At 49.9% G+C, this 5,581-nt stretch overlaps 1 protein-coding gene across 1 annotated transcript in view; it reads right to left on the bottom strand.

The window, feature by feature from the left end:
- Nucleotides 1-5,339, bottom strand: part of TIAM1 (T-cell lymphoma invasion and metastasis 1) — a 112,631-nt gene extending 107,292 nt beyond the window's left edge. Inside the window, 1 exon segment of the mRNA XM_017727076.1 lies at nucleotides 5,280-5,339. The gene's annotated coding sequence lies outside the window, so the exon portion shown is untranslated.
- Nucleotides 5,340-5,581: the final 242 nt, after the last annotated feature.

The following is a 5,581-nucleotide window of genomic DNA, read 5'->3' as shown; positions in this document are numbered from 1 at the left end:
AAGAGGCTGTTCATGGAGGTTTGGAGTCCCCATCCCTGGAGGTGTCCAAGGAAAGCCTGGATGTGGCACTCAGTGCTCTGGGCTGGGGACAAGGTGGGCATCGGGCACAGCTTGGACTCCATGGTCTCAGAGGTATTTTCCAGCCTAAATGATTCTGTGATTCCATGATTCCTCATGTGCTGGAAGCAGGAATTGAGAGGGGAAATGCTCTCCACTCCCAGCAGACCCAAAGGAAACAACTCTGGGCTCCTTTTCTCCTGAACACACAGCTTCAAGCACAGACCATTGGTGCCTGCCACTCCAGGGACATGGCAGAAAGCACCCTGCCAGTAAAGAACTCCTCTGTCCAGACAGAGCTTCCCTGTCCATCCAGTTCTACCTTCCACCTGAGCAGGAGGCTTCCACAAGGTTCCTTGCTCCCTTCCTCTCCCACACAGAAGTTCCTAAGGGAGAAGGGACCAGAGCAGCACCACAGCCACCCGCCCACATCCTCGTGTCACTGCCACCTTCCCCCCGCCGTGTGGGGCTGACTGGCACATCCAAACACGAGTCACCCCCTCAGCAGCTCACTGCCAAGTGGTGGGAGCAGGGAAGTGAGGGGAGGGAGCACAGAGGAAGAGGGCAGGAGCACCAACGCTGCTGTGACTTTGTGCCGGATGCACGCTCTCAAAGAGGCAGACTTGCATCTATTTTAGACGTGCTGCATAAAAATAAAAGATGCTGGTTGACTGCACATGTTCTCATTTTTAGAAAACAAGCTCCAATTTATTTCTTCTATTACAGCCAGATGGCTAAAAAAAAAAAAAAAAAACAAAACCCCAAACCAAATCTCCCATCAATGTCACCTCAATGAAAAGAAGCCCTGACCTGGTTCCAACCTCCCTGGACCAGAGCACGGCAGAGGAACCTCACTGTTAACACCTCTCTCAGGGGACCCTGACCCCACTCACAGCCTGACCCAAAGCCCTCCAGGGTGAGCAGAGATCTGGACCTCAGGCCCTGCCCAGAGGGCCACCAGCACTGACTGTCACAGGATGACTCAGGGTTATAAACATTACAGCTGGCACACAGGGCTGGCACAACTGGACTGACCACACGTCTGTGCTCTATGTCTCACCGCCTTCCCTGCTTCCCCTTTCCTATTAACTTGTTCTAAGCTGCCTTGGGCAGTCTTTTTCCCTTTCAAAACTCACATCACGTTCTTTAATTGAAAGATCAACATGACTTTATATGAAGGTAAATGCTGGTTTTCAACTTTTCCTATTTATCCTGCCCTCATTCACAGCCATGACACAACATCCCATATAACACTATTTCCATGTATCGGTTTGCCTGTGCTGTGCTCCTCACAAGGAACAAACCCTTCATTTCAAAGCACAGTTTGTATCCATCTGTGGTCTCTGTCAGGCCTCCACAATGGTGGTGCCCTGCCAAGTCCAGCTGCACCATGTTTCAGTGGGACACAGGGAATCACAGGCAGAGCAGCTGGGATATACCAAGGTCTCCACCTTGAAGATGCTCATGGCAAAAAGGGAAGTGGGATCAGGTTCTCAGGAAAGGTTGTGCCTGCTCCATCCCTGCAGGTTTTCAAGCCCTGCCTGGAGAAGAGCCCTGAGGAGCCTGGTTTGATCCCAGAGCTGACCCTGCTTTGGGAGGACCCCACACGTCCCTTCCCACTAGAGTGACATGCTGACCCCAAGTGCAGGGGCACTGCCCAGACAATTACCAAACGCCCAGGAGCACCCATGCCTGGCAGAAAGGCCACAACTCCACATCAAGGGGAGATGAGCCACTGCCTTGAAGCCTCCTCGCCATTCATGGAATGGCAGCAACTGAGAAGCACGACCAGGGAACACCTTTAAACAATGACTCTTTTCCATGGCCAGCAGGAAAAGGAGAGGAGAGGCAGAACAAGTGCAAAAGAAAAGCATGAAGCAACTGGAAGCATCTTCTCTGTACTGCAGTCAGAAGTCTTTGGCTATCTTTTGGTACCAGCACATTTAAAACAAAATAAAGAGCCTCTAAACCTTGTTCCAAAGTACTTTTTGGAGGAAGCCACGGCTCACTGTGGACACAGCAGGCAAAGAATTCCTGGTTTGTGGTACTCCATCCCCAGCCCTGCTCCTGTGAGCCCATTCCTGAATGCTGCACAGCAGCAGCAACCCTGACAGACAGCAGGTACAGACAGCCATGGGCTACACACTCACCTCTGGCAGGGCTGCATTGGGGTCTGACCTGAGCCCCCAGCTTCTAATGCCACTGCTGCGTGACCTTGCCTTTTTACCTGCACAAATGTGAGACTGAAGGCTCAGAGATCCATCAGGCTCTGAGTGATCCCTAAGACTGGGAGTTCATACACAGATTACCTTCTTGAGCAAGCTTAAGGGCAGACACCTGGTCCCTTTTACTGGCAAAAGCCTTGCATTCTGAAAATCATAATGGTTCCAGAACTGCTGATTAGTTTTCCTCATTTATACTTTTTTTTTTAAAGTCCTGCCTGCTCCTCCTACTTCTTATGAGGCTTTTCAGTATTTGTCTGTTACTTGAATGCTAAAGCCTGATTTGGGATTAAACACAACATTTGTGAGGTGGACTCCAACGCTGCCTGCTGTCACTGTTCCAACTCTAAGAAGCTCGCAGAGATATCAGGGCAGATCCTGCTCTGCATAAGTCTGTGTGACCAACGTTATCTTCCCTTTATTCTGCTCCCCACACACACGCACACAGACGTGCTTGAGACACAGAGCATGGGATGAATAGTTCTGGAGAGGTATTGAAAGTGGCAATAAATAGGCAGGGAGCACACAAACACACTGCAGAGCAACAGAACAGCTCAGTTTCATGGGCTGCATTAATTGCCCAAAAGCAGAAGTGGGGGGATCGTGTGCTGAAGCGTGCCAAGAATGCTGGACTTGGTCACTTGGAGAAACGACTTTTATAACCTGGCCCACTTCCCCCACTGCAGCCACACTCAGGGCAGATAAGGGAACTCCTCAAACCTAAATAACCACGTTCTGCATTTCGGGGTTCTGCAGAACCCGGCTGAGCTCCCTCGAGCTGGGGCTGGGCCAGCACAGAGGGCGTGAGCATCAATCTCTTCTCCCGTTTCAACAACACACCCAACTGAGAGCCTCCTACATCAGCCACGGATCAAAGTCCTGGAGGGACCCCTGAGAAAGCAGAAAAAAAGGCACAGAAGGCCTCAGATCTCCTGCGCTCTCTCCATCAGGGGATCCCACAGCACAAGCGATACAGAGCCTCTCCAAGGAGGGACCTCCTCTTCCGCACTCTCCACCCTGGTCCTTACAGCAGGTGTCCCCCTGGGACATCACCTTGCAGGACGCAAGCAAAGAAGCTCTAAAATGCACAGCAAAGCAGCACAGCCCCACAGCTGGCAAGGAAGGGTTAACCAAGGGTGTCCATCTATCACTGGGCTTTGGAGTGAAGTGTTCTGATGACACTACTGGGACTACGAGAGAGCCAAACAGGCTCCAAGACATCTCCTTCCTCCTCAGACCTCTCCAAAAATGACCACATCAGGGCTGCCACATCCTGCCTACCTCTTCCAGGAACCTGGCTCCCAAAACACACCTGGCCAAAACACCAGTTTTATTTTCTGGCCATTTTGGCTCCCTGAACTTGCTCGCTGTGCGCTGAGCAAAGCCCCAGTGCTGCTGCAAGGAAGGGAGAGGGAACACATGGCCCTGATTAAAAGGACAGCTCAGGCTCAGAGCCACGTCTCCACCACTGGGCAGGGAAGCACAGGAGGGAATTGGGGCTGGCTTAGGGCTACCCAGGTGCACAACACACAGGTTGTAGTCTGGATCAGTACCGTGGGCTGATCCACAACCACCGGCCCTTGCAGGTGTTTCAAGCTAGAAGTGCTCAAGACTTGCTCCTACAAAACCCACACAAGCACAAAAACATCACAAACAGCATCTCCCTCCCAAAATTGGGAAAAAAAAAAAAAAAAGGATTAACTTCTATGTCTGCCATGGAAGAAGCACCAGGCTTCAGGGGGACAGCCCCTCTGGCATGAGTCAGTATTTGATACAATAGAGTGGGAGAGAAGGGAAGAGAGGGTGGAAACCTCTCCCATCTTTCTGTTATTTTGCCTTAAATGCACTGTCGTTTATGTCCTCAATAAAAGCCTGTGCATATCTTTCCAACTTAAATGTGGATTGGAACCTTGGGATTACTGCCCTGGCAGAATTAACGTATTAGACACGAACACCATAACATTTCATGATCCATTGTAAAACACATGTGCTTTCCCCCTGGGGAGACTAGAAATATCACCCAATTTCACTATCATTTTCTGTTAACTGACTGCCCTGCCACATGTTCACACACTGGAACGCTCACTTTGATGATCAGCAGTCCTCTGGTTTCATTCCTCTTTCTTTATGATGCTGACATTTTTTTAAATCATGTTTTTCTGTTCTGTTTTTGCCTCTGTGAAGGCACTGCACTACAAAACCACTCGGCTGGAAAGGAAAACTTACCCTGGAACAGAAAAACAGCTCATATTTGTCTAGCTGAAAAAATACCATAACCTGATGTCTGAAACAAGGGTAAAAGGCAACACAGAGGCAAGAAAACCTCAAACACAACAAGCAAGAAGACTCAGAGTCATTTATGGGCACAGTGGGGTCTGTGGTCAATAGTGAGGCACTAAAGAACAGAATCTCTTCCCTCTGCAGTTTAAACTCCCTGTATTCCTCCTCCCCACTGTTAGGCTGGCTACAAATTCAAAGATTTGCATAAGCCAGAGATTTTGTCTGTCTCTTTGAAAGGTCACAGCCGAGAAGCAGCACAACCCCACACAGGACGAATGGCCCAGCTGGCAGCAATTTGGAGTGACCACACAGAGGAATCGTGGGGAGGAACAGGGGCCACAGGGGAGCCTTTAAAAACCAGGGTCACCCTTATATTGCAATTTAGAGAGTGCCTCAAGGAATCTTTTTATTTAATCAGTTTTGTGTCTCTGCAAAGATTAGTGACCAACTGTCCCGATTTAGTGCTGCCATGTTTCTATAAACATTGCTGGACATGCTGCTTGGACAAAACTCGCAGCTGCTGACAGGGTCTCTCCTATAAACATTTCACTCTCCATCTCCAAGAAGCCTTCACGTTTTTACTTCTAAGAGACCACTTGTTCTGCTCTGCAGGCTGGGGGGTTCTGCCCCAGGATGGAGAGGGAAGGCACAGAGCAGGAGGAGGGTGGGCAGGAGCTGCAAACACACACCTTCACCAAACCCACCCCAGTCCTTACTCACATGAGGGTGTCACAGCGGCAAACAGGATGGGAGGGAAACATTGGCTGTCCCACGCAGCTCCTGGAACAAAAAAGGAAGATCAAAAGGTCACCTTCAAGCATCCAGATACACAGAGCTGCTGTTAAGCTGCCTGACCCCTTGAAACACACCTCGGCCAAACTACAGCAGCCAGACTTTTATCACTGACACCACCTCGACCTATTAATGCAGGGGGGAAATAATTCAAATCCAAATTGCTTCTCACTGTTTGTTGCTGTTTGTATCCTGCCAGAGCCACAAGAGCCAATTAAGGCGGTTTCCCT

The sequence above is a fragment of the Corvus brachyrhynchos genome, unplaced genomic scaffold, assembly GCF_000691975.1.
Source record: "Corvus brachyrhynchos isolate BGI_N302 unplaced genomic scaffold, ASM69197v1 scaffold412, whole genome shotgun sequence".
NCBI lineage: Eukaryota > Metazoa > Chordata > Aves > Passeriformes > Corvidae > Corvus > Corvus brachyrhynchos.
Note: the sequence above shows the minus strand (reverse complement) of the source record. Positions and strands in the feature narration are given on the sequence as shown.